The sequence below is a fragment of the Pogona vitticeps genome, chromosome 1, assembly GCF_051106095.1.
Source record: "Pogona vitticeps strain Pit_001003342236 chromosome 1, PviZW2.1, whole genome shotgun sequence".
In the NCBI taxonomy this organism is placed as follows: Eukaryota; Metazoa; Chordata; class Lepidosauria; order Squamata; family Agamidae; genus Pogona; species Pogona vitticeps.
The window spans coordinates 148978041-149006031 of record NC_135783.1 but is presented as its reverse complement, the minus strand read 5'-3'; the positions used below and the strand labels follow the sequence as shown (position 1 = coordinate 149006031).

Below are 27991 nucleotides of genomic sequence, written 5' to 3'. Positions count from 1 at the left end.
GGACACAACGTTATGTCGGCTCCACTGGCGTTCCCTTTGAAGTCTATGCTACTTGGGTCTGTCAAGAAACAAATGTGAAAGACATGTTACTAACACTGAAACAAGGAAACAAAAAATACCAAGTACTGATTAGTTAGTATGATATACAGACCAGCGTGCTACACTTACATATGTGTAACAAAAACAAACAAACAAAAAACCCCAAACTGGCTAAAATCCAATACAGTGGTGCCCCATTTGACGATTACCCTGTTAGATGATGAAATCGCTTAGTGATCGCAAAACGATGATTCTAATAGGGTTTTTTTTTTGTTTTATGACAATCAGTTCCATGTTTCGGGAACCGATTTTTCGCTTCACGACAATTAAAAACAACTGATCGTCAGGTTTTCAAAATGGCTCCCCGCTGTTTTCCAGACCTATTTCCGGAAGACAGCAATGCAAAATGGCTTCCCCTATGGAGGATCTTCACTGGACGAGCAGGTATTTCCCCCATTGGAACGCATTGACCAGTTTTCAATGCATTTCAATGGTGGTTTTTTTTTTCGCTTGACGACGGTTTCGCTGTACAGCAATTTTCCTGGAACACATTATCGTCATCAAGCGGGGCACCACTGTAGTAAGTTTCAAGCAGAGTAGGCTCATTGAAATAATGGAACTCACATAGGAGTTGACTCACCAAATTACCACTGATTCAGAGGGCCTACTCTAGTTGTGACTTAACAATGGATTTTGGCTAATATACTGTAACAGAGCGATACAGCTGGAAAATATTTATTTTTAGGACACTCAGATTCCTTTCTCTACCCAACTGAGTGATAACAGCAAATTCTGAAATGGGCTGAGTTCATAAATTCAGAACTCCCAAGTCCATTATGAACTGAATCCAAATCTCTTCTGAAATCCTGGCCTAACTTGAAATGGGCTTGCTGCCAGCCAACCTTGTTCTTGCCTGTTCTTTTCTGAATTTAACCTTATGCCTATGGTGAGCAAGAACCAGCAACTGAGAAAGCTCAACAATAACAGGAGACGGGCTTGTATATTTCATTCCTATGGCCTGGACACACCTACACATGCTTAGGAGTGTCCCTAGGCAGCATGAACATGGTTTCCAATGATTTCCCACTCAAAGAACTGGACCGAGACCGAGAAAATTGCAACTACTGAACTGCTGAATAGCTCAATGGTTTAGAGTAGACATCTGGCTGTAGAGTCAGAGATTGGGAACTCCATTTCCCACTGTGCTTCCTTGACTCAATAATTCATAGGGTCCCTTCCAGCTCTGCACTTCTATGATGATGAAGTCACAATCAAAATTGTGAAAACACTGACTGACATCAGATACAATTTTTAACCAAAAATATAAGTATCTGTTAAATATCAATGTAGTATATACTGTATGCTATTCCTAAGTATTGCCGTTTTTGTAGCTATGATGATGTTATTTCTGAAATCTGCAACTGCTTATAGTACTGTGTGATATTGCTCCCAAAGCCCCAACGACAACTGAGACCACTGAAATGTGTTTCATCTACAAGTGGGATATTTCAGTTGCCAGGTTTCTGTACTTCGTTAGTTTTTCCAGTTCTTTATCTTCTATGGCATCCCCTGGAATTGCAATGTCAATAATGCGGACATTTCTTCATTCTACTACCACTACTACTACCATCACTACCACTGCTACGGCAACTGCAACTATTGCTACTGCTGCTGGTGCTATATAAAGGGCATACTGGTGGCAACCAATGGTATTAAGCCGGTGTCAGAGATTTCCTGGTCTTAAGGCTGAAGCCCTCTCTCCTGTCATTAGCCAGATCTTTCTGGTGCTTCATTTCTCTTCACAAGGATAGGTTTACCTGAGAAGAAGGGGGGGGAAGGGAACTTTTTCATAGCTCAGTGAGGAAAAAAAGTAGTGTAGCAGCAAACAGGAGATGGCAATTTGAATCTTGTCCTACAGCCTTGGGTGAATGCTTTATCATGCAGTCTCTGTATTCTGAATCTTACGCCTGAAGAAGTGGGTGTGTTCTGTGACAGATTACATTGAAATATAGCAGTTTGCCTTTAAGGGCCACCATGTCGTCATCTTCTTTTGCTTTTGTTTTGTGTTTCTTGTTGATATGCTTGCACAGGCAACCATTAAAGATGCTCTCCCCTCTTCCCCTCCAATCTTTCATCACTGGTTCAAAATCCCACAGTAATTCCAGAACAACAGCCCTCAAATGAAACTGTGATGCTCATCTGGCAGGAATCTTTGTCTCACTTGAGCGTTGTGGCTGAAAAAGATGTGAACTTCCCCAGGGAAATAAGAGGGTTTAAATGCTTGCAATTTCCTCTGAAAATGCAGGTTGTTAGTTTGATGAAACCCAATAACCATGTTGGATTGGAATGTTGCAAGTGATTCGGATTTTTGCTCCTCAATAAAGAAGCAGATGCTATAAAGGAGAAATAAGTGGTGATCTGCCTATTTACACAATTCATTCAGACCAACAGCTTATTATTGTAAATATGTACATAAATATATGATACATACATTTAACACATCTCATTTAAAAGCTCTGGACAAGCAGTACTTTGAGCAGCCACCTCAGGAAGCAAACCCGGGGTAACCTAATACGGCAGCAAAGTGTGGCTATTCATGTATTATTGTTGTATTTTTACTGCCAAGGGAAGGAAGGTTGGTTGGCCCTTGGGTGTTATGAGCCATGACTTGGAAAGGAAGGAGCACAACTGGCTGCTGTGCTTTACACAACAAAATATCTTGAGCCAGTCTTGCACAAGCTTTGCTAGCATATCATACTGGATGTTATGCAATACTGACTTCAAACTACTTATTATGTGTAATTTCCCCCTTGAAAGGAAATGAAGTACCTATGGCATTCTACAATCTTGAGTAGTGCAATACTGGAGAGGTGTAACTGGAAAGGTGATCGAGCTGCTTACCCTTTTCCCTGGACCTTTCTTCCTCTGAAAAACATAATGAGCTGGTTTTCACCCAAGAGGGGGAAAAGATCAGGGATCCTATATCTCTCCCCTCTCCCACTCAGGAAAAAAGCTTGGGGAAAGACGTTCTTTTAAAAGGACAAATAGCAAGGAACATAAGGAACAAACAGTCCTCCTCCCTAGTTATTTAATTTCCAACAGCTTTTCGAGTGGCACTGGTGTTTTCAAAATACGCATCTGTATTTTTGTCCTAAGATACACTATGCTCCTGCAGAACTGCATGTCCTATAACTTACTTCTCTTTGCAAAATAAGGAGCACTATGTAATTCTCTTTTACTATGTTGATGCATATTACAACAACAAACAGAATAATAATTTGATTCGTATTTCACTCTTCCTCATAGCGCTTAAGGCAGCTGACAATGTCCATTCCATGAAAAGGATCCACTTAAAACGATAAATTACAAGTATCTAATAAAATACACTAAAACCAACATAATGAAGAGAGAGCAACATAAATAAACAAAGAGAACATTCACTCAGACCCTGAAAGCTCATAGATACATGTATGTTTGTATCTGGCATCTAACTGAAAAGAGCACTGAGGTGAAGAAGGAGGGCAACTGGATTGTTGCTGGGAGGGAGTTCTATGGCCAGGAAACCCTCAAGGAGATCACGCCACATGTGGTAGTCCTACAAGGCACACTGGTCTGGTCTGGGGCACCATGAGCAGCCACTCCCCAACCAATCTTGATACCCAGGTAGATCTGGATTAGGGAAGACAGTTCCTTATACTGGCTGCTCACATAGCTCTGTGTCACATAAAGGACCAACAAATTAGGGCTGAGAGAATGGGAGCTCTTACAAAAAAAAAAACAACAAAAAAAAAACAGAGTGATCCACAGCAAACATGGACATGAAACATTATTTTTTTATTTGTATACAGTCGTGCCCCGCTTAATGATTACCCCATATAATGACGAATCCGCTTCACAACGATGTTTTTGCGATCGCAATTGCAATCGCAAAACGATGTTTTAATGGGCTTTTTTTTTCGCTTTGCGACGATCGGTTCCCTGCTTCGATGATCAAAACAGCTGATCATCGGGTTTTCAAAATGGCCGCCGGCTGCTCAAAATGGCTCCCCGCTGGTTTTAGGAGGCATTTTCCGCAAGACAGGCACCCGAAAATGGCCGCCGTATGGAGGATCTTCGCTGGACAAGCAGATATTCAGCCCAATGGAACACACTGAATGGTTTTCAATGCATTTCAATGGGCTTTTTTATTTCGCTTCACGACGTTTTTGCTCTACAACAATTTCGCTGGAACGAATTAACGTCGTCAAGCGAGGCACCACTGTACTCTCAGTGGGATACGATGCTTTAGTTTTACTCATACAGAGCACGGACACCACACTGGCAGTTTATACACGCATCCGCCCGGTCCAACAGGTAGGCATCAGACAACTGCTTCTGCTAACATTTGCTCTTCAAAAGCCCTAAACCCTGCTTTTATGCTATATTAAGGAAGTGTGGAACTCCAGAGCTTTTAAAGAGGTCTACATTAATTATGTCTAGGGGACTGTGAATAGTGGTAATAACTGCATTACTGTCAAGTAATTCTGACTGATGGTGTGTGGGTTTTAATGTAATAGTTTCCATGTTTTAATTTTGTGTTTTAAACTATCAAATTTTGAACTGTTTTAAACATCTTGTGTTTTAAATTGTTTCATACAACTTTGTAACCCACCCTGAGATCCTATGATGTAAGATGAGCAATCAATCAATCAAAAAATAAAATAAATTAAAGGTTGTTCTGTTAGTCTGTTGCAAAAAAAAAGCAATGAGTCTTTTTTTGCAGATGAGCTAATTTTAAAACTACATAAGCTTTCATGTAATAGAGTTCACTTCATAACAAAAACTTAAGCCATAATAAAAGCTGCTAGTATTAAGGCTGTGATAAAACTCTTTGCTGCTTTTATTAACAGAGATTTCAACTGTTTATATGACTTCTGCTTTGAGAACCTTGTGAGATTTATGGCTATTATATCAGCCTTCTTCTGTTTGTTTGAAGCGAAGCCTTTCATAATTCATCAGAACCCCCGAATTTTATGCAAATAGGAAATCCTGTCCAAAGGGAGTAACATTGCCTACACAATGTATTAAATACAAACAAACTAGAGCATGACTCAGCTTATGATGAGGCTATTAAAATAAGATCATTTGTGGGCACAACCCCCACCCTCGCTTCGACATTGTGCCTCCTCTTAAGGGGAGCTTTCTTTTATTTTATTTACCGGCTTTCATCTTTCCATGCATATTCACTTCAGCAGCAGCTGGCAGCACAAAAAGGGACACAAAAGGGAGAGCCATATTTCATGAATACAGAACCAAAGGGCAATTTGCATGAGGAAAACCAAACAAAAATAAGTGAGTATAACGATCTGGCCTAAACACAAAAAAGGAAGGCAGAATTTGTCCTCTTCTGGCATCTGAATCTTAGTGCTAACTTTGCCCCAGTATAAGGTAAAGTTAAAGATTCCCCTTGACGTTTAGTCCAGTCGTGTCCGACTCTAGGATACGGTGCTCATCCCCGTCTCCAAGCCATAGAGCAAGCATTTATATTTAGACAGTTTCCGTGGTGACGTGGCTAGCGCAACTAGACATGGAACACCGTTACCTTCCCACTAAGGTGGTACCTATTTATCTACTCGCATTTTGCATGCTTTCAAACTGCTAGGTTGGCAGGAGCTGGGACAAGCGACGGGCGCTCACTCCATCGCGTGGATTCGATCTTACGACTGCTTGGTCTTCTGACCTTGCAACACAGAGGCTTCTGCAGTTTAACCCGCAGCGCCACCACGTCCCTGCCCCAGTATACTATCTTTGGGGGGGGGAAGTGAATAATGCAGAAGCTTTTTACAATTGGCATGTAAGTCATTTATTAACCTGACACCTCATTTCAACCACACAAATTATTATTGAAAGGCATCATGGACTGAAAAGGTAAATATTCTTACATTAACCACAAAAAATCATTAACCAGCTTTTAAAAAAACTGAGATACCGGTAATATTACGTTTAAATCTCCACATTCCCCATATTTATTAAGCAGATACAGTATTTATTTCAGGAGATTTTTAAATCTAATTTACTAGTGAGAAACTAACCTATTCTGCTGGGATTGCTCCATGTTCTACTTCCTCAGTGTCTTATATTCCAGATCACCCTAACTTTGTACTATAACTATATATATTGAGGCAGTCTTTAGCCAGCAATGTCTACCTATTTTCAAAGCATCAGACACAAATGGCTCAAGTGTGTGATACTGTAGAATACTGACCACTATATAAATTTACAGATGTTATCCGAATATTAGGAACACTGTTGTTTGGGAATGCTCTTTCCCCATACCATTCGAGCCCCTGTTGCTCTTACTACCTCTTCCTGTTCCTGAAGGAGCCCCTTTACCACTCTCAGAACATTTTCTTAAAGTCCTCAGGCAAATCTAGATCATCATGACAACAAAACCCACAATTCCTTTGGTATCTAAACAGAATGAAACATCCATGGGATGGGAGAAGGTGATTTATTTCAAGCCAATTTGTAATTTTAACTTCATACTGAACATTAAAAACAAATTCTGTTGGCACCATTTATTTGTTAATTAAACTTCTATCCTGAATTTTTACCAAAAAAAGTGCTCAAAGCAACTAACAAAAATAAAATATTGATTAAGGTACCACAACTTTTTTTTTGCTTTTTGTTGTGTTGTGTTTGTTGCGGAAAAGATTAAAAACAAAATCTTGGATCAAAAGTGAGATGAAAATAAATCAATCTAGAACACAATTAAAAAGGCAATAATCAAAGAAGTGGGCAGTCACCAAACAGTGAAAGCTCTTCCAAATGCATACCACCTTACATGCCAAAGATCTCTCTAAATAAAAACATATTTGCCTCCTGGTATAAAGGGAGTCAGACTTAGCCTCTTTTCAGCAATGAGCTACAGATCCTGTGAGCAGCTACCAAGGAGGCACTCTTTTGTGATCCCAGAGTTTTATAGACCTTTCTAAATCATAAAGCTCGCTTTGAGCTATGCCCAGAAGGACTCCAGTATCAAAGGAAAATCTGGAAACAAGAGACTCATGTAAAAGTCTTGGTCAATTGTCCACAATTCTGGCCCACTTAAAGTTTCCAAGCACTTTTCAAAACAGCCCACACAGTGCATGCTACCTAAATCAAAACAGGATGTAACTAACATGTGTCACCATGACCAATTCAGATATTTCCAGGAACAGGTGCACCTGGTTCTGTAAATGCATTCCTGGCCACTGTCCAATTCTTGGCATCCACATTCAGGTGCAGAAAGACACATGTTGGAGACAACGTGAAGGAAGAGTTTTAATGTGGGATGACGAAAAAGCATAGCAGCATCGGAATCTTGAGGTTGATGAGCTATTATAGCAGACTGGTAAACTCTGGGAGTAGAAAGGGAGAGTTGCTTGAAAAAGGGATGGGAGAGAAACTGAAGGGCAGCATGTAGGCTTGTAGGATTGGTTGGAAGATGATGTTAAAGGGCAAACCTTGTGAAGACAGTCCATTTATACGAATACGGCTTAACAGTGGCAGGCTTTCGGGCATTAGCTAAAATGGCATCTACTGAGGGTGAATCCTCCACGCCGAGAGATGGAGAATGGGAAGATTGAGGTGGTGAGTCCTGCCTTGATGTTGCAAGAGGAGGTGAGGAATGAGAGGCAGTCAGAGGTAATCTGTGGCGATGGAGTAGAGCATGGTGAACCATGGTTGCCTTGGCCACCGAGCGGCAATCAGGATTGTGTTGGAGTGATTGTGATGGATCTTGGCTATTGTTCAGAGAAAGAGAGGAAGGAGGGGGGGAGAGAGAGAGATGAGATGTGAGGTCCAGTCTGCCATTAGTGCATCTCCAAGGGATTCGTGTCCCATGCTTGCCCTTGAATATAAGAAGGCGCATTTGGAGTTTTGGGATGTGGCGAATATGTCTATGCATGGTTGACCCCAAATCTTGCAAAGGTGATGGAATACGGACTGGTCTAGAGTTCATTCATGCATCTGGGTATGCAGTCTGCTGAGTGTCGGCTACAAGATTGTCCTGAGTAGCAATGTGTACTGCTATGGGAAAAATGTGTTCTAGACACCATTCCCAGAATTGGACAGTGAGATATAGTAGTGGAAGGGAATGGGTGCCTCCTTGTTTGTTTATGTAAAACAACATGGTGGTATTGTCGGTTGTGACTTGAATGGCATTGCAGAGAATGATGAGTTTGAAGGCTCAGAATGTCTTGAAAATGGCTAAGAGCTCAAGATTGTTTATGTGAAGAGCTTGCACGGCACAGGACCAGGTAGCATGAATATGCAGGTCGTTGCAATGTGCCCCCCCATTCGGTAGGGCTTGCATCGGTGGTGATCTGAACCGATAGGTGGAGAGGAGCAACAGACCGTCCAATGAATAAGCTGTATGGAGTGTCTCACCAGAGGAGTGCTCGGGGATGACTTGGAGGAGCTTGGATGGTGGGTCTGTCTTAGGATCGAAGAGGGACAGATACCATGATTGTAGGTAGTACATCTTTAGCCTGGAGTGCTGAATGGTGGATGTGGTGGAGGCCATAAGGCCTAGGAGACGTTGAACCGAATGTGCTGTGACGAATGAGTGATGAATTAATTATTTAATGAGCGGCTCCTCGCCTTTGGAACAACTTGCCCCCTGAGATTCGCGCGGCTCCCTCGCTGGGCATTTCTAAGAAACAACTAAAAACATTGATGTATAGGCGGGCCTTCCCAACAGAAAACCCTTGACGATCTTTTTTCTTATTCTGTTCTTTATTTTATTTTATTTTTTTTATTTACGTTTCTGCTGTAAAGTCTTAAAGTTACATTGTTGTTTTTACTGTAAGCCGCCTAGAGTGGTCTAATATGATCAGATAGGCGGGATAGAAATAAAATAAAATAAATAAATAAATAAATAGATGAAGGAATTGTTGAATGAGCATGTGAAGTTTGATTGCTCTGTCTGGAGAAAGGAAAGCTCTTGCCTTTGTAGAGTTGAGGACCGCACCTATGTAGGTGATCCGTTGCGTAGGGGCAAGAATGGATTTTTCTTTGTTGATCTTGAGGCCCAGATCCATGAGGAGAGAAGGGTCAACTGAATATCTTTCAAAGCCTGGGAACGTGAGGGGGAGAATATCAGCCAGTCATCTATGTAGGGGAAGATGGAGATTCCCAGAGTACACAGGTGGGCTGCTACGGGTGCCATACATTTTGTGAATACCCTTGGAGCTGTACAGAGGCCAAAAGGAAGGGCTTTGAATTCATAGGCATGGGGTCCGACGGCGAATCTGAGAAATTTGCAATGGTTGTGGCGAATGGTAATGTGGAAATACGCATCGCTTAAATCTATAACTGTGAACCAGTCGTTTTGCTGGATTCGTTCTAATGTAACCATGTGAAAATGTCTCTGAATGATGCAATAGTTGAGGTCCCGAAGGTCAAGGATAGGTCGCAGGCCGCCATATCATTTTGGGACAGTAAAATAGCAGGAGAAGAACCCCAGATTGTCTTCTGAAGGATGGACAGGTGATATGGCATCCTAGGAGAAGAGATTGAATTTCTTGTTTGAGGGCAATGGACGGTGAGGTTAGAACAATGTTTGGTGGAGGTGGGAAAATGAATTATATGGCATAACCTGTAGCGATGATGGTGAGGACCCAGGAATCGGTGGTGATAGATGTCCAAGATGGAAGATGGGCTGAAAGACGAGTGGCGGTGAAAGAAGAATGGTAAGTGAAGTGGATCTGGGGAATGGAGGATTTGGGGCAACCTGTGGATTTGGGGCTCGACTGTGCCGATTGAGGAAGGATGGTAACATCAGCCGAAGTGAACACAGAAGATGGTGACTGTGCCAGTAGTGGAGATGGTGGTTGACCAGAAGGAGGAAGAAGGGTCTCTTCTGGAGAATCAAGGCAGACTGTAGGCTGATCCTGTAATGGTGTTAATTCCAGTATCGGCCTGTGTCTGGATTGTCAAGAATCAGTGGAAGACTTCTTCTGTTTTGTATTTTTGTTTGTTTGTTTGTTTGTTTGTTTGTTTTGGAGTGTTCCGATACCGAAGGGGGTTCGGTACTGGGGTGGACTTTTAGGCTTCGACTTCGGTTTGGTCTTGGAAACCGATTTAACTGTCGGAGAAGTGGTAGTTGCACCCGGAGATTCTTTAGGGGGCTCAGATTGGGACGGTTCCATAGTCTGAGCTATTGTCTGAATTTAAGGGCTTATTTAGTGAAGTTCTTGCAGAGCTAACAAATAGAAGGCTGGTGAAATTCCCCCAGGCAAAAAAGACAGAGATTGTGATTGTCTGTGAGGGGAAACCTTGTTGGAGAATGAGGTGCACCTTTTAAATGGGGGAAGGTAAAGGTAAAGGTAAAGGTTCCCCTTGACAATTTTTGTCCAGTTGTGTCCGACTCTAGGGGGTGGCGCTCATCCCGCTCTTCAAGCCATAGAGCCAGCGTTTGTCCGAAGACAATCTTTCCGTGGTCACATGGCCAGTGTGATTTAGATACGGAACGCTGTTTACCTTCCCACCGAGATGGTCCCTATTTATCTACTCGCATTTGCATGCTTTCGAACCGCTAGGTTGGCGGGAGCTGGGACAAGCAACGGGCGCTCACTCCGTCGCGTGGATTCGATCTTACGACTGCTTGGTCTTCTGACCCTGCAGCACAGGCTTCTGCAGTTTAGCCCACAGCACCACCACGTCCCATTAAATGGGGGGAAGAGGGGCCATAAGTGGCAGAGAGGGGAAGAATGGGGGGATGATAGGGAAAAATTGCTTGAAAAGTCTCTTACAATTTTTCTTTGATTGTATAGAAGCTGGAAAGAATCACTCAAAAAATCTTTTCCAATTTTCCTCAGATAAACAAGTAATGACGAACGGAGCTTGACGAGAGGAGAGATGTCAGTGACGGCAAAAAGGAACTGACGTAATTGCCAGGATGGGTGGACCATGTGCACTAGGGGGTGGTCCTTGATGAACGTATCATAAAGCTCTAGAATATTCCGGAGACCTCTGCGCAAGTGCAGATTAAACCCATTAGTGTGCATTCACAGAGACCACAAAGAAGAACCTTTTCTCCTACACCTAGTCAAAGCACCAGGATATAACATAAAACTTTTCTGCATCAGGCACTGTATTCACATGTTATGTTTTGGCTCCTACAGTCTTGTAAAATCACAAATCTTCCTGGAGCCTTGGAGTACCTGATATCACAAACATTTAGCATGAACAACTGGGAACTAGGAATAAGGACTAGGAACTAGGAACCAATATGAATCTCCTTCTGAAAGGAGCTAATGGAATTTCTCTGGCATAAAGCCTTTATTTGCTGTACAACGCAGCATGTGGTTGACTATATGAATCCACACGCAGAGGCTCATACCAGGATAGGAAGGGGTTAAAGGAAGCATGCTTGCTCTGGCAAAAACTCTGTGCTGTTAAAACGTCTATGAAGAGAGCTGCTTGAATAATTAATCTTGCTGGCAACAAAAATAATCTAACATGTTTAAATGAAGCCAGATGGATGAAAGCCACTTACTCTTAACATTCAGTGCCAATTAAGACAGCAAGATACAAAGAGGAAACTGTGTAACTTGATGGCAAAAAACAAAAAGAAAGAAACACCCCAGTAATTCAATGATCTTCAGCCACCAAAACCCAGTGTTGAAGGGAGAGGCAGTCCTGGGGCTTCTTTTCGAGCAGGAGCAGGGATGTCATCTGCCAAAGACTAAAGCAGACACCCACCTGCTTTGACACGTGAATCAAGTGATAACAGGGCTTTCAAGTTTTACTATCACTCCCGACAAACTGGTATAAACAAAGTCAGAGAATGAGGTCAAGCAGAAAGTGGACACATCTTTCCTCTTGGATAGGTTTCCTACAGCACTCCAGCAACTGAAATGGCAAAAAATCTCTGCAAGATTGTGTGCCTTTTTGATTAAAAGCTACAGGCTGAAGTGCAAGTAACTCAAGATATTTGCTCAAAAGCTCAGTGCATTTACAGAGAGAACCCATCCAGAGTTAAGCACCACTGAGTTCAATGGGGCTTCCTCAAATTGAGCACTATATGTAGCTTGTGCGTGTGAGAGAGGGGGAGGGGAAGGAAGGAAGGAGACAGGTAGACAGACCATTATGATGAGTTTGTCCCTTCAAAACTTACACCACTGTCAAAAGCCATCAGTATAATGTTGTTCATTTAGTCATGATTGTTCCAATGGTTGTTCTCTGAAATCAACACTTCCTCCCTCACAGATACACAGCCTTGTGTAGTTCTCAGACTAGACTAATGCAATACTGGTTGAGTGTTGCATTAGTGTTGCATAGTGTACTGAAGGAGCTCGAGATTGAGAAGGAGCCGAGGATTCTACAACGCATGGTACTGCTGGAGCAGACGTCCGGGACCTTTTTGGTACCGTGGGTTATTCGTGGAGATATATCCGAGCAATTAAATACATTGTCTCTGCTGGAAACCATGCCCTACACATTAAACAAGCCATATACTAACCCTCTATGCTTAAAGGAAGCATAACTAGCAAAATTCTTATTTATATCCAGACACCTCTACAAGAGGTGGACTTAAGCAAGTGGAAGGAGCTCTTGGCCAAAGATACTCGTACCTCTATTCGCGTCAGGCTGGGTTCTGGAATACCAGCCTCTACGAGTGAGGATCAAGCTTTTTTTCATAATAAGGATTATGGAAGAGGATCAGTTAGAAAGTTGTTCAGTACTGTAATGGGAATGTATCAAATTAATACTTCCTGAAAATAAGCAGGAATGTAGGTCAACATCTTTACTCTTCCAAACTTCGTCATGCTTTTGTTCATACATACACACACATTTGAAACCCTGTGCACAAAATGAGTACATCTGAAATAAGTAAATTGATTTTAAAAATTAAAAATCCATAAATATTGAAAAGTCGACACCAAAATTATTATTCAAATAAAAACATATGCAAAAATGTAGATTTTCATGATTATGCAGACAACTTGGAAAAATGCATACAAAATTTTGGTATTTTTAAACGTGTGCATGTGTAGATTTTAAAAATGGTGAAAGGGATACAGAACTGAGAAGAAACATAGCAATGTACAAAATCAAAAATGGACTAAATAAAATTCAATAGACACTCACCTTAGGCTGTGTCTTCAAGAGCATAGGTAAAATGGAAGCCATTTCACTAAGAATACCCAAACCAACCAATCAACTCACCATTTGTAACTTTTAAAGCAGAGCACCAAGGATACAACTACACAGCAGGAAATATGAAAATGGCTCCACTGTGAAGTAGTGTCTGGAAGCTGGGTTTTCCCTGGTTTAATTCACTTCTGTCAACCACATAGGAGTTAATAGAGAAAGGGGAGGAAATCAGACTTCTTTTTAGTTTGTTAATTGTTTTGAATCCTCGTCTCTCACCTGGCACCTGGCTCTGCTTGTTTTCCTTCCTTCCTGTTCGCTCCTTCCCTCTCTTTTCAAAAGTGAGCTGTCCTAAGACTAGACAGGCTAGGTGAATAAGAGGGAGGGGGGAGTGAGGAACTGGCAGAGGGACAGGAGGAAATTTTCACTTCAGCTATGTTTCCAGGTACCTCTGCTCTACTGTGGCTGTTGGCACTAGCTGGAATGCCTGTAAGTACAAACATCTCCATTACAGCTCAAACAATCACAATCTCTGATTTGCTGCAGGACCAGCCAAGACAAAAACAAACACACACACACACACACACATACATACAAACACAGAAGGAATTACTGTAACTTTTGGTTCTTCTTTAAAAATTCCTCTATTTCCAAAACACAAGAACTCCTAAAAGAACTCCAAAATGAATATGTTTTTTAGGATGCAGATTATTTGGGAACCCTAAGCTGGTTTGTTTGTTTTTAAAGGCCTTCCTCTTCCCCAATCAAATAAGAACTTTGAAAGCCAGTTCTTCAAACTAAGCTAGCCTTTCTCAACCTGAAACCTTCCTTGGACTAAAATCTCCACTGCTGATTCATGCTGACTGGGGATGACAGAATTTATCATCAAGCACACTCAAAGCCACACTAAATTTTTAGCGATTTGCATAACTGGTGCTAAAAACAAAACAGGAAAATCCACTGGCATTGTGCTGTTCCATCCTGCATAGGACACTTAAAAGCACTTGAAGGTGGGTGGACCAAGCAATTACGTAGCATGTTGGCTGCCAACACAGATCCTTGTCCTACACGATGAAAACCAGTTGGTTTGAAATACAGTACAATTCAAATAGTTCAAAATGTATCAATTAATAACAGAAACAAATTTTGGTTACATAACTGTATTTAATACAGCATATATTAAAACATTTCTGCAACAGTTATAAACAAGCCCTTTGCAAGTCAGAGAAGAGCCCTGTTTGCAAACAGATGCTTCAGTGAATGAATACAGAAGTAGCCCTCCAAGGGAAACAGTGTGGAATCTTCCTATCTTCATTAAAATATAATCAATGCTATAATAGAAAAGAAAGCATCTGTGATCAAAACTCAACTTCAGTGGATCCTTGCAGTTAACATGGAAAGAGCTTTCCACGTGACTTGAATTCAGCTTTTTTTTATTTACCCTGTTTCCCCGAAAATAAGAATGGGTCTTATATTAATTTTTGCTCCAAAAAAGTGCATTAGGGCTTATTTTCAGGGGATGTTTTATTTTTTCATTTACAGTGATCTACATTTATTTAAATACTGTACAGTCATGTCATCTTCTTCTGGAAAATCGTAATAACTCTCCCAACCCCTAATTCCGGCCTGAATTTCTTGTGACTCCCTCCAAGGAGTGGTGGTGATGTTGGCGTTAAGGGCCCTGACACGAACTGGCCTCAAACCCCTTCCGCCACAGGACCAGATGGTTTCTATCTCATTTCGGGAACGCACTTGCTTGTTGAGGTGGTGGTGGGAGGGGGAAGTATAGATCCCACTTGCCTGCCTGGACGAGACGGAGTCAATCCCGGCTGCTGCACAATGAGTCCCTGGTGAAGGGCAGGGTTTCTCTTAACTAGGGCTTATTTTTGGGGTCGGGCTTATATTACGAATACCTTGAAAAATCATACTAGGGCTTATTTTCAGGTTAGGTCGTATTTTCAGGGAAACCAGGTACTTTTATGGGTTACCTTTATATCCTTCCTTTTTTCTAATGAGCCCAAGACAGTGTACATGGTTCTCACCACCACAACTTTATCCTGACAAACAACCTGTGTTGCAGGACAGTCTTGGAATATGACTGGTCCAAAGCACCCAGTAAATGTTGTGGCTCAGTAGAGATCTGAACCCAGGTCTCTAGAGTACTGTAATATGCTGACCAATACACCAAACTGGAACCACTATCATGAAAACCCAACCGGGCAACATAATTCAGATTTCAAGGAGGTATTTCTCACTGTTAAGGTCCGGCTGGAATTATCACAGCCCATAAGCCAACCTTCATATTCCAGGAGCCTGAGGTACATGTTTGAGATGGACTGCTTTCCAAACACTTGCCTGCTTGCCTCTTCTGTCCAAAAAAGCCTGGCTTCCCTGCCCTGTAGCCTTCTAGTTTTCCCCCAGAGAGCAACACAAGGGTAAGCAGAATAAGCCTGTTGCAAATTCTCAAAAGGAAAGAGCAACCTACAGCAACACCTGCAGCTTCCCCCAAGGCCTCAGTAACATAAGGTCAAGCTCTATTATTAAGTAGGCTTTGGATGCAATAAAGCTTCTAAATCACTAATGTGAATGCTTTGTGATTATGACTTATTTTGCAGATCTTGGAAGAGTTACCTTTTGAAGGCTAAGTCTCCTAATATCTCCCAACCAACAAGGAGTAGCAAAATAAAATAAAATGTAACTCTCCAGAGCCTTGTTTTTATGAAAGTAGAAAAAGAAAGACTCTTAAAATGGACAGAACAAACTGTAAGCAGATGAGCAAGTGACCATGGAGAGAGAGAGAGAGAGAGAGAGAGAGAGAGAGAGAGAGAGAGAGAGTCCTGCTGGATTATATCACCTAGCTCAGCAATCAGGGGCTAGCCAGATGCTTTGGGGACCCCAGAAGCAAAGGAAACAGCACACAATTCTGTGTTGCGTCTGATATATGCATTCAAAGATATACTGCATCCAAAGCTAGAGGTCCAGCTATGACAGCTAATGGCCATTACTGGACCTCTCCTGAACTGTGCAATATTTCTCAACCTCTGGTGAAAACACTAAAACGAAAATCCTATCTGGTCACCCTTCAGCCATCCACCCAAAAAAGAGGAAAAGGCTACAGTGTTCTCTAGCATAAACAGCCCAAGGATAGGAAAAGAGGTGATTGAAAGAAATTACATTAGAGGAAGAGGCAAATTATATTAGTAAGAGCAAGCTGCCCAACAAAAGACACTTTAGGCTAAAATAAACATCAAGGAATATTAAATTATCCTTTTAAAAATCAGGCCATTTCTAATTTTTAGAACATTTTTTAAAGAAACAAAACCAGCCAAGAGTGTGGAGCTTTTAATTGTTTTCACCATAGATGCATACCAAACCCTCGTATCAGTTAAGCAAGGTAATTCGTTTGCAGCACATGTACCTGTATATAAGCAGCATTGTGACCTGGCCTGAAATTTAATCTCCCCTGGCTTTAATAAAGACTATCTGCACACGGGGATAGTTACTGAAAAGTTCAGATCCTTCCTGAGACAAGCCCTACTCAGGCTGAATGCTAAATGTAATTAACTTTCTTAATCTAGATTTAGTTATTTTGTTTTGATAAGGGGGTGGGGAGGGATACGGTGGCTACCATATACCATCCAGTTGCCCATCACTGGCTGTTCTGCTATTTTAATAAAAACTCTCTATCTGAAAAGAGTTTCATTTCCTCTTTCTTCCTCACACAGTTTTGAGCACAAAATAATAAGGAAAACAGATGAACCGATTACTTACTCTCCCACCCCCCAAGGGAGAAGATTCAAATTAAAGGAGACATTTGCATGGCAAGAAAGCTGCCTGAAGTTTCAATGAAATATTCATAACTATTTCTGGTCTGTTTGAGGGAGGATTCACATGGATCTGTTTTCTTCCATGTGACTGAGCACATTTGCAGGCACCCGATGATCTGAGATGTCCCGGATTTGCCAGCCGCTGCAGGACTAGAACCAAAACCAGGAACTCGTTTTCAATGCCAAGTTTTATGTTTCAGGTTGGAATAGTGAGAGGAGAGGGGTTGATAAATGGGGATAACCAATAATAGGTTTAGGCTTAGGGATTCAAGGCCAGAGCACAGAAAAGTTATTCTTTTGGAAGACGTCCCCAGAACTTCTCCCAGCCAGCAGGACATTAGGGAAGCTATAGTCCAACAGAATAACAACTCGTTATTTGTTTGTGATTAGCCTGGAATGGTCTGATGGGGAAATGCTGGGCCAGAATTCATTCTGTTTGCTCGGACTCTTTACACTGCTGTTTATAGGACTGCCCTGTTAGCAACGTTTCATTTTCAATAACACTCAGGTAGGAGTGGCGTAGTATGATGGCAGTTGTTTAGTTTTACATCTTTTGGACTAGAACTCCCAGAACTTCCCACCAGCACAAACACTAGGCATGTTGACCGGCGCACGTTGGGAGACACAGACCAAGGAAGTAACTTTCCTGGATTTGGCCTGAAGCACAGAAAGGATAACTGAGTGGCCAAGGTATGTTTGTATATCATGATTTACTGTAGGCCAGCTATGTAAATACAATAAAAAGGCAAAAAAGGAAAAGGGTTGGGGGCAGATTGCCTGGGACTGTTCTGTGTTTTTAAGAGATCTGCCATAAATTCCAAACTGCTAGCTCAGGAGGAGCTTGGTATCAACATGCATGCTGCAGCCATTTCCATCTAAGAAGTTTACCTGGCCTCTACACCATCAGTCATGCGACTTTGGGTCATTAGTAACAGCATATACATTTCGAACTACCCACAAGAACTTGATGCACAGCCTTGAAGAAGCTGATTTATCATTGAAAGTGTGCAGGTTTTTTTGTTTTATATTCTTAATGGTCAATTAAAGGTACTGCCTGCTCCTGTACAGTATTTTTACAGTAAAAGTAGTGGCTAGCCTGCAAAATAGCTCAGTGGTTTAGGTCTCTGGCTGCAGAGCTAGAGGCTGGGAGTTCAATTCACCCACTGTGCTTCCTGGACATGGGCTGGACTCAGTGATCCACAGGATCCCTTCTGCAGCTCTGCAGTTCTAAGATGATTATTAGAATGTTATTATTTAGAAAGAAATTTATGCCCTTATCTTCTCCCCTTCATCCAGGAAGATAAAACAAGCTACAGTATTATGTCATATGGAAGGGAGACAGACTAATTAACCTTTTTTTTCCCATCACCTTCTTTATTATAGTGGGAAAAGCATCCCTTTCTCTGTGGCTAGAAAGGAAAGAAGGTAAGCGAAGGCAGAATTGAGTGATATATCACTCTATGTGCTTCCCATGGAAGAACGGGAAGGATGGAGAAGGGACTTCCCTTTCTCTGCGGCTAGCTGGGAAACAAAGGCACGGGACAGATGACGTCTTCTGTTCACCATCCCTTAGTTTGTTTGGGCACCTTCAATGAACTGTTCAGGCAGCCTATCGTGTCCAAGCCAACTTGTCAAATATGAGGATGGGAAAAGTAAAACACATATCCCAGCAAGAGCTGTATTGCCTCTTAGTGCAAAGAGTGGCCAGAAGTGAGATCTACCAAAACCACCAGGATCTTTATGGCCAGTTATAATCCCTTATAAGCCATTTAAATGAACTGGGGTGATTGGGGATGCATGGAGAAATAAAAATCATAGAACATGTATCGGTTGAGCAAACAACAACACAGAACAGACCAAAAAATGGGGGGAGGGGATAGTGAAGATTCTTCTCTGTAAGACATAAGGTCTGAATTTCAAAAAGCAGGAATTAACTTTTTCTGTTAATCTGTGTAAGGCTGAAAGGGGACCTTAACAGTATGTATAGAGGACTGAACAGACAAAAAGTCCCAGTTCTCTTTCAATTTTGATTGCAGGTCACTATAGGATAAACACAAGGACAGACATGTACATATGGATCGAGTGCAATATTCTTCATTTAGCATGGAAGCTCTGTTGCAATTCTGCTCATAGTTCATAAAACAGAAGTCACTTATTCGGGAACACTAGGGCACCATTCATGAACATTGACTAGTATCCTATGAAGCTTCTGATAAGTGGAAATTCTATGAAATACAGGATCCCAGCACTTGCATGGTTTGTACACAAGCTGTGACTTCCTAAAGAAAACTATTTGTTTTACTAACAGGACTTGAGTAAGTAAAATACTGGCCAGAGAGAACGCTCACTGTCAAAACCTCTGGTTAAGAAAGAAACGAAATGAGCTTTCTGCAAGATGGAAACTCTCTTGCGCGCAAGCTATGGCATCATAAATGAGGAATCTACAGTTCTGCACCACTATGACACTGGAAATTACAGAATCTTCTTATGTTCCCACAAGACAGTGACGATTTCCACTTCATTTAAAAACACCAAGTTTCTAGCCTCATGGTTATGAAAAAGATCTTAACAAGTGGTTCAGAAGCCAAAGGGGAATTAATCTAAATTTTCAATAGCTTCTGGCTTCTTAATCCCTTCTCAAGATCTATTCTAGATTGTAAAAGAACCTGTTTGTGAGGTCAGAGGGAAGAACATCTCCTTCTTGTATCTGCAAAATTCTTGGACTGTTAAATAGTTGGGGGTACGAAAGTGCAATGTCTTCTGACAACTCGTGCCCACAGAGTAACCAGCCAAAGGTGAGCGCTGTACCTACTGAGCTTCTATATGCACTTCCAGCTCCCTAGTGTATACATGCTGTTGTGGCACCCAGATCTCTCTCTGGTATAATGTTCCCATTGGCAACATTATGGAATTCAGAATATTGCAGGAAGTAGTCACCCAGAAAATGCAAGAATATTATGCTGTAATGAAGACCGGCTGCAAAAAACCCCCAGTACCATGCTAAAATCTACTAGACTTGTGCCATACAACAGGGACTGCAAACTGGGAATAGAAAGGTATTTATCAGTATTTTTAATAGTTCACATTTATCTCCTATCTTCCTTTTTTCCCCCTACTTAACTCAAGGTAGAGCACATGGTTCGGTTCTTTCTCCCCCTTATCTTGGCAACTCTTCTGTGAGGTAGGATCAGGCTGAAAAATAGTAACTAGCCCGAAATCATCCAGTGCCTTTCATGGCTCATTGGAGATATGAACCTGTACCTCCCAAGTTTTCAGATCAACACTTTGAACACAGCACCAGCTCTTCTAGTTCACTGCATGTGTCCCCTAGGAATATTTGTAAAGATATACAGTGCACAATTTTAGCTGCCAGAGGCAACTGTAAATTACATTCTGCAGAGTTGCCAACATCAGATGTGGTTCTTTGAAAAATGGCTAGGTACGCAGAACAGCCTAGAGGGCTGAACATTCCTATAGTTTGTGAGCACAGCAGAGACAAGAGGGTCTTTGGGCTCCGAAAGGGCTGAATATATCTGTATTTCAGAGTACAGTGCTTAAGGAATGACTAGGCCTTTTCTCTAAATTTGGTTCTTCCGCTTTTCCTGCTGCCTTCCACTTTTCCCAGCCTTATTGTCTTTTCCAGAGAGCCCTGTCTTCTCATGATGTGCCAGTTTCATCATTTTGCCTCCAGATAAGGCTTGACTTGATCTAAGACCCACGTCTTTGTCTTTCTGGTGGTCCAGACTATCTGCAAAGCTCTCTTCGAGCACCATATTTTCAAAAAATCAATTTTTTTCCTTTTAGCTTTTTTTTTTTTACTATCCAGCTTTCACATATATGGTGACTAGAAATACTTTACAGCAACAATATTAGTTCTAAAGCACTACAGCTTTAAAGCTACAGCTTTGCTCTTCTAGCTGGCTTTCAATCTAGTGAAGCCTAAAACAACGTATCATCATGGGAATCTGTTGGCCATTTTTTCTGTGTGAAATCTACCAAGACAATCAATCTGTGACACACCACAGTGCACTGCAGGGTACAATGTCAGTATTGAAGAAGTAACTCTAGCCTCCTCATGTGAAGTGACAGCTGGATCCAGGACCAAAATCAAGCAGCATCAGGAAAACAGTATCTTCATGAATACCAACAGTGAGCTCACATCTGACACTTCAGAAGCGTTTTTGCTCAGAATCCATAAAGCAGGATTATGGTGTCAGTTCAAACAAAGTTTACCTTTGTAGTCACCAAGATCAGATGTTTACCTGTCTCAATACTTCTATTTTTGGAAGTAAAATTTAGAAAAGAAAGAAAGAAAGAACCACCACACCAAAATTATAAAGGGCGGGGGAAAGCAGGGGCAGCTATTTTTAATATTTCTCATTTATACAGCACTAAGTATTCTGAAGTGTCTTACATATATTAACACAGCTCTACATCACCTCCCCTCTTCTCTGCACATGAAAGATGAAATTTTTCAGCCTGATAGTAAGGATATTGTTTTGAAGTGAATACCGTTAAGAATACTAGACTGCTGGTGCTGGCAGTTCCTTCATATCTACAGTGTTCCTTAAGTCTTGTTCTTATGGAGAGGGTCAACCTGTGTCTGGGCTGCACCACTGTAAGCTGCAGGTGGGAGCTTCCATGACTGATTGCCAATCTTTGCAAAGCATTCCTTTGTAATTAGAGAGGATCTTTCTGCTATTAAGTTGTTGCCTACTTCTAATTTGCTTACACAGTGGTTGTACTAGGAGCACCAGCAGCACCAGCACCATTAGCAGTTATTTTGACATTGTCACAGAACTTACTTAATACGGGGATGAGGACTCTCCCTCCAGATGTTGTCAGACAGCATCTCCCATAATCCCTCACTATCGGCTAAGCTTATCAGAGGCTGGTGGGAGCTGAAGTCCAATCTCTTACAAAAGGCCACTTCTTTCTCCACCCACCCCCAACTAAGCCTATAGTTTGAAACCTCTAATACAGTTTCACTATAAACACCAAGACCAAGGATGGGAACTCAGGCCCTACAGATTTTTAACTTCTATAAACATCAGCTCTAGCCTACCCTCCCACCAGTCCTGGCTTGCATAGTCAGGCGCGACGGATTATGGGAGTCTGTAAGACGGACAATTCTGCTACCCTGAGTGGGTTGTCCACCTCATTCACAGGCCTTCTGAATGACTTCTCAGAGACTCCAGACCTAGCGCAGCCCAAAAAAGGAGAAAACAGACACCTCCTGAGGGGTCAGGAGCTGGAGAAACAACAGATCCAAGAGAAAAATGCAGGGGCAGCTGGCAGGCTAGAGGGAGCAAGCCGACCAGTTGAAAGGGGGGAATAAAGAAGGAGGAGAGAGAAAGAGGATGCAGACTGGCTAAAGATGGAGAAACAACCACCAGTGTTCTGTACCCTGAGGCAGGAAGAGGTGGACAAATCCTTCCTGCTTCAGGACCCTTGGACTGATGAAAGTATGACATTTACCCAGGGCTAGGAGCTAGTGAGCTGGCTGTCACACCCCACTGCTCCAGAACCAGCTGCAAGATAGCCAGGATGCCCCTTCATACTGCAATGGAGGTATCCCACCTCCACCCAAAAGTGATGCAGGAGGCACTGGTGCTAATACCAGTGATGGTGCAGCTAACGCTAGAGGGCCAGTTTCTGCCTGGGCACACCCATTAGGAAAGGCCCAGCTGCTGGGGCTACTGACTTCAATTCAGCCCCAGCTGTGGACTACTAAGGATTTTGGTCCAGTGAACCCAACCAGAGCCCAAAACAAAGGACTAACAAGAACTAGGAAAGGGACCGAAGAACAGAACCTCTGTGAACATAATGCCTCAGTAAAACCTGTTGCACTTTGTTGACTTGCTTGCCAAGTCAATGGAGCCCATAACAGAGAATCTGAGCTCAGAACAGGGTGGCAGGAATCACAGAGTTGCAGTCCATAAATATTTGAAGGCCACAGTTTTCAAAGAGTAGCCACATTTAGTCTGTTTTGACATGTATTAAAATAATTAATAAAACAAAAATAAAAATAGGCTAACTGTGGCACTGAAATACACCTCCCAATATTTTAGGTACCACAATTATTGTTTTTATTTTGTAAACTATTGAGATAAAAGTTTTCGGCTACAAAGACCACATGAAGTTGGAAGCTAAACTGTTATTTAGTTTTGTATTCCTACTGTTCTTGGACATATGTCTATCCCCCCCCCCCCAACTTAGTCACTGCATTGCCACAGGGGGCAAAAATGACAGAATATTCAAAGTGATGCCACACATAAAATATTTAAAGCAAAACATATTTCAGAAGGGAAGCCCCAATGGAAAAAAGGCAAAAATACTTCCCAAGTTCACCTAATCTACAGTGAAAATTGTACATATTTAAGTTGTTTACAGATATTGGAGAAAGCAATTTGTACAGAATGCTAAACCAATCCCAACCACTTAGTGGGTGTCCTGGGTGGGGCTGTTACTCAGCTAGGGGACCACAACTGAGAATGTCCCTTAAAACACCAATCCTTAGAAGATTTACATGGCAATTCTATACCCATTCGAAATGTAATTATATGCTGCTATCCCAAGAACAAAAACTATTAAATGTAACAAACAGCTCTTCCAAGTAGACACTTAACATGGATTGCTAATTATTGTATTATCCAAGTATTTCAAGTAAACACTTAACACATTGTATTATTAATTATATTAACTGTATTATTAATTAACTCCGGGAGGCAGCAGAAGACAGGAGGGCCTGGTGTGCTCTGGTCTATGGGGTCATGAAAAGTCGGACATTACTTAATGACTAAACAACAAATTATTAATTATGCACACACTTTTTTCCAATAAAGGTACCATCTACTTCTGCATTTGTATTGTTTCTTTGGACAGACCACAGAGCCCTTTATTGCTTTTTCTAACTTTGTTTTGTTTTGTTTTAAATAACCAGCAAAAAATGAGATGGCATTCCCTAGTATGTTTTGTATCAAACACAGAGATCTTGCTCTCCCTTCTCCTTGAGGGTTACTATTGTTAGAGAACAAGTTTGATCCACCTGCCACAAAATTTTGCACTGCAGCATTCTGATGTTCAAGATTTCTATCACCCAAATCTATTCTACCTCACTATCTGCCTTCTTCCTGTTTTCTGTTCTCGCACTCAACTATTCGCATTCCACATAAGCTCCATCCTGAATGGGGTTTGTTTGGAGGAGATCCCTCAAAGGCTTTTTCCTGTTTTAAATCTCAGTTTTAAACTTCTGCAAACTGAAGCAAGTCTGCTGATGCCCTTTCCCCATTATGTGTGATTGGTGCCATTTTGGCCACTTAAAGTCCTGTCCCTGGGAAAACTGGAGTTACTTTTGGTCTTCTCAATTCACACAGGTCTCAGATCAATCAGGAATGGCCATGCTTCTTTCAAACTAACGGGCTATATGAAGTCTCAGTGGAACAGAGTGATTGTCCAAGGCATGTACTCAGCTGAAGCAGAACATGATCAGATCTACAGAGCTGTGCACCCATGTGACCTGTCAAGACCTACCTCCTAGAGCAGTGGTTCTTAACCTTTGTTCCTCGGATGCTTTTGAACTGCAACTCCCAGAAACCCCAGTCAGCACAGCTGGTGGTGAAGGCTTCTGGGAGTTGCAGTCCAAAACTCTGAGTAACTCAAGGTTAAGAACCAGTGTCCTAGAGTCGCCCCTTCCATTCTCACCACTGTCATCATGAATGAAGTCCAGATCCATGTAAGAGCTTCCACTGGCAACTAGAATAGTAATCTGCTGCATCTCCATAGTGAATCTGATAGATCTCAGATAGAGATTGCCACAGCCCACCAGACAGACATCAGACACTCCAGTGCAGAAGAGATGCTGGAGGCACTAACATTAGCAGGAGCAGCAGCAGCATCTACAGGAGGAGTCAGCAAACCTCACAAGGTGGCAGAAGCTTGGTTATACAAGCCCTGTAGGGTGTATGTTGTTGGGGCCAGCTAATGGGACCCTTTGCGGCTCTCCAATTTCTGTATGTGCTGGCCCCAGTGGAGGCAACTGGTGGGCCTAAGGAGATAGGACTGTCTGGAGGGCTAGCGATTGAAACTCATCACCTCAGTGGACAAGTGGGCAGGGAAGAGGCTGATGATTGCTCTTGCAGGAGCTGTACAGTCTCACCAAGATCTGATGAAAGCTGATTCAACTCACTCTACCAGCCTAGAGCTTATAGACACAGTGATAGAGGAGGTTTTGCCCATCATCCCAGCACTTGGTGTGGGTGGCCAGTGCTCACAATAACATATTTATGTTAAACAACTTTGCAAATGATTTGCAGTAAATCTCTGCAAAGAGAAAAAGTTAAAGAGAAATCTGGCATCAGCTATAAAAGCAAACATTGCTCAGATATTTGACTGTATTGTCATGTGGGTTCCTGTGGGGTTTTAAGTTTTAATCTGTAAACCGTCCAGAGCAGTGGTGGCACTAAAGGGGTGATATATTAATCAAATAAATAAATAAATAATATCAAAAAACAGAGACAAAACTGCACAGTCTCAGCAGATCAGCTAAAAATATCTGCTTTATGGATTCTTCAATGGAAAAGAGAGAGAGAGAGAAGCTTGAAAGCCAGGATCAAAGGATGCTCTTCCCATCAAGTCAGGTTAATGAATAACCATTTATTCTTAACCATCAAGCTCAGATAAGCCAAGGGTACAACTCTGGGGTTACGTAAGGGTGACAGTTTTCCAGAGTGGGTGTTGTTAATTCTTTGTTTCATTCCCTCCTGAGCTTTACTCAACTTGATGAGATTCTTCTAAGGCCTTCCCCCAACTCAATAACCAGATAACATATTACATTGCTCTTCATAAGGAACTTATCCCCATCAACAACAACAAGAATTATATCTTCTCAAGTCATTACAAATATACAGATGAAAGAAATATTAGGACAGGTATTAGCTGTGTCTTCCTCCAGTTAGCTCAAGGCAGCATGCATGATTCTCCCCCGTACTTTTTATATAGTACAAAATCCTACAAACAACCCAACAATTGAGGGTGGAGAGAAATGTCACCACGAGTTTCATGGCTTACTGGTGACTAGAACTTGTATCTCTCACATGCCAGTCTGAGACTATAAACCCTGCACCACATTGGCTCCCTTTTGATCACTCTGGTTGGCATCATCATGTATTGTTAAGAAGAGCCAGTGCACCTAAGAGGCTGACTGAAGTATAAACTAGGAAGTGCACAGTTCAAATCCTGTGACAGCCACAAACACACCTGGTGGTCTTAGGCAAAGCTGATGTCCTTCATTCAGCCTTACCCTCCCCTACCCGCACCATTAGGACACCAAACAGCAACTTGTCCTGCAGTGTTGTTGTAAACACTGGACTATAACCATGCTACCAAGTGCTGGAAATACTCTGGAAACACTCTGAAAGTACCATACCAATGCCAAGCACAGGCACAGTTATACATACCAGCCATCCAAACATTATATGGGTTCAGAGCTACTGTAATACTCAGACTAGGGCCAGATTTAAATCACCACTCTGCATGAAATTCAACAGAGGCTGCTTCCTATGTCTCACTGTAGTCTGTTACACAGAATTGTTTTGAGGGTAAAACGGAGGCAGAGGGAACTGTGCCTGTCTCAAGTTCCTTGGAGAAACCATGGCATATGAAGTCACTAAATCCTATGATGCATGACCTTAATGATAAATAAGGAAGGTAACAGAGAGAATAAATTCAGCTTCCAGAATGTCTAGGCTCTGAACCTTCTTTATCCCTGCTAGGATGACTTGCACAGAGGCATGGCTTTTTTTTTTTTAGTATTAAAACATTGAATCCTCTCTTGCCCCTAAGTTTTCTCATTTATCTACCTTCCATATTCCAGTCTTGCCCTGCATGGCAGATAAACTCGGGAGATTTAGTTACCATCAGTATCAGCACAATTCTCCTGCTCTTTATGGTCAGGACTACCAGCCTTCCAGAAGCCCCCCCACTTAATACCCAAAGGCTCTTTACCTATTATTATTTTCTTTTTCTTCTTCCTCCTCCTCCTTTTTCACCTTCCTCTTTTCATTCCTTCTGCAATGATGCTGGAAAGCAGAAAGACACATGAAACAAGGATTTTGGCTCCAGCGAGCAGAGGACAAAAGCCTCAACTTCATGTGCACTGCCTATATTGTAAAATGCCAAGGGTCTTCCATCAGGATTCCTGCCAGTCAGGCTCCAAAGTTTAGCTGAACGCTGGTATCCTGGGACACATGGCTCAGGGAACCAGCACATGCAGGTGTGCCTGGCCCACAAAGTCAGTCTTGGCCCCAAGAACTGTTCTTCAATCCTTGCAACTCATCCCCTAGTCTAGAAAGGAAGAATGTGTTACCCTCCAGATGCTATAGGACTATGTTTTCCATAAGGCCTCAGCACTGGTTATACTGGATAGGGCTGATGATAGTTGCAAGTCAAAAACATCTGAAAGGTCATATGATCTCACTCCATCCTAAATAAAAGAACTTTCCATGGCACTTCCTCTGTTATTATGGTCTTTGTGTCACCAACATGTTCTTCAATACGAAGTTTCAACACAGAGTTTCCTGGAGATATCCAAGATAAAAGCATTGGCATCAGCTCAATTTGATCCTCACTAGACGTTCTAGCCTTCCCAATATTACCATCACACACAGTTACCTGATTGTGATACTGATCACTCCCTGGTGTGTAGTAGAGTAAAACAGCAAACAAAGAGACAGTATCACACGAAAAAGGAAGGAAGACCACGTATTGACATCAGCACGACTCGCGATCAAAGAAAAGTGGAGAAATTTGCCCAAGCGCCTTCCAGACCTGGCTGAGGCAAATGCACCTGAACGTTTGGAACATTTCAAGAACGCTGTCTATAACACCGCCTTGTCCACATTTGGCAAGAACACCAAAAAGACAGTCGACTGGTTCAATGCCCATTCAGAGGAGTTGATGCCAGCCATCGACAATAAGAGGAGAGCTCTAGCAGCATACAAAGCCTG

At 42.0% G+C, this 27991-nt stretch overlaps 1 long non-coding RNA gene across 1 annotated transcript; it reads right to left on the bottom strand.

Annotated features, from left to right (window-relative positions):
* Positions 1 to 2: 2 nt before the first annotated feature.
* LOC144587355 (uncharacterized) lies at positions 3 to 27102 on the bottom strand. Its single transcript, XR_013542513.1, has 2 exons — positions 26991 to 27102; positions 3 to 58 (listed from the first exon to the last, which is right to left on the bottom strand). It is a non-coding gene; the product is annotated as an uncharacterized LOC144587355 (long non-coding RNA).
* Positions 27103 to 27991: the final 889 nt, after the last annotated feature.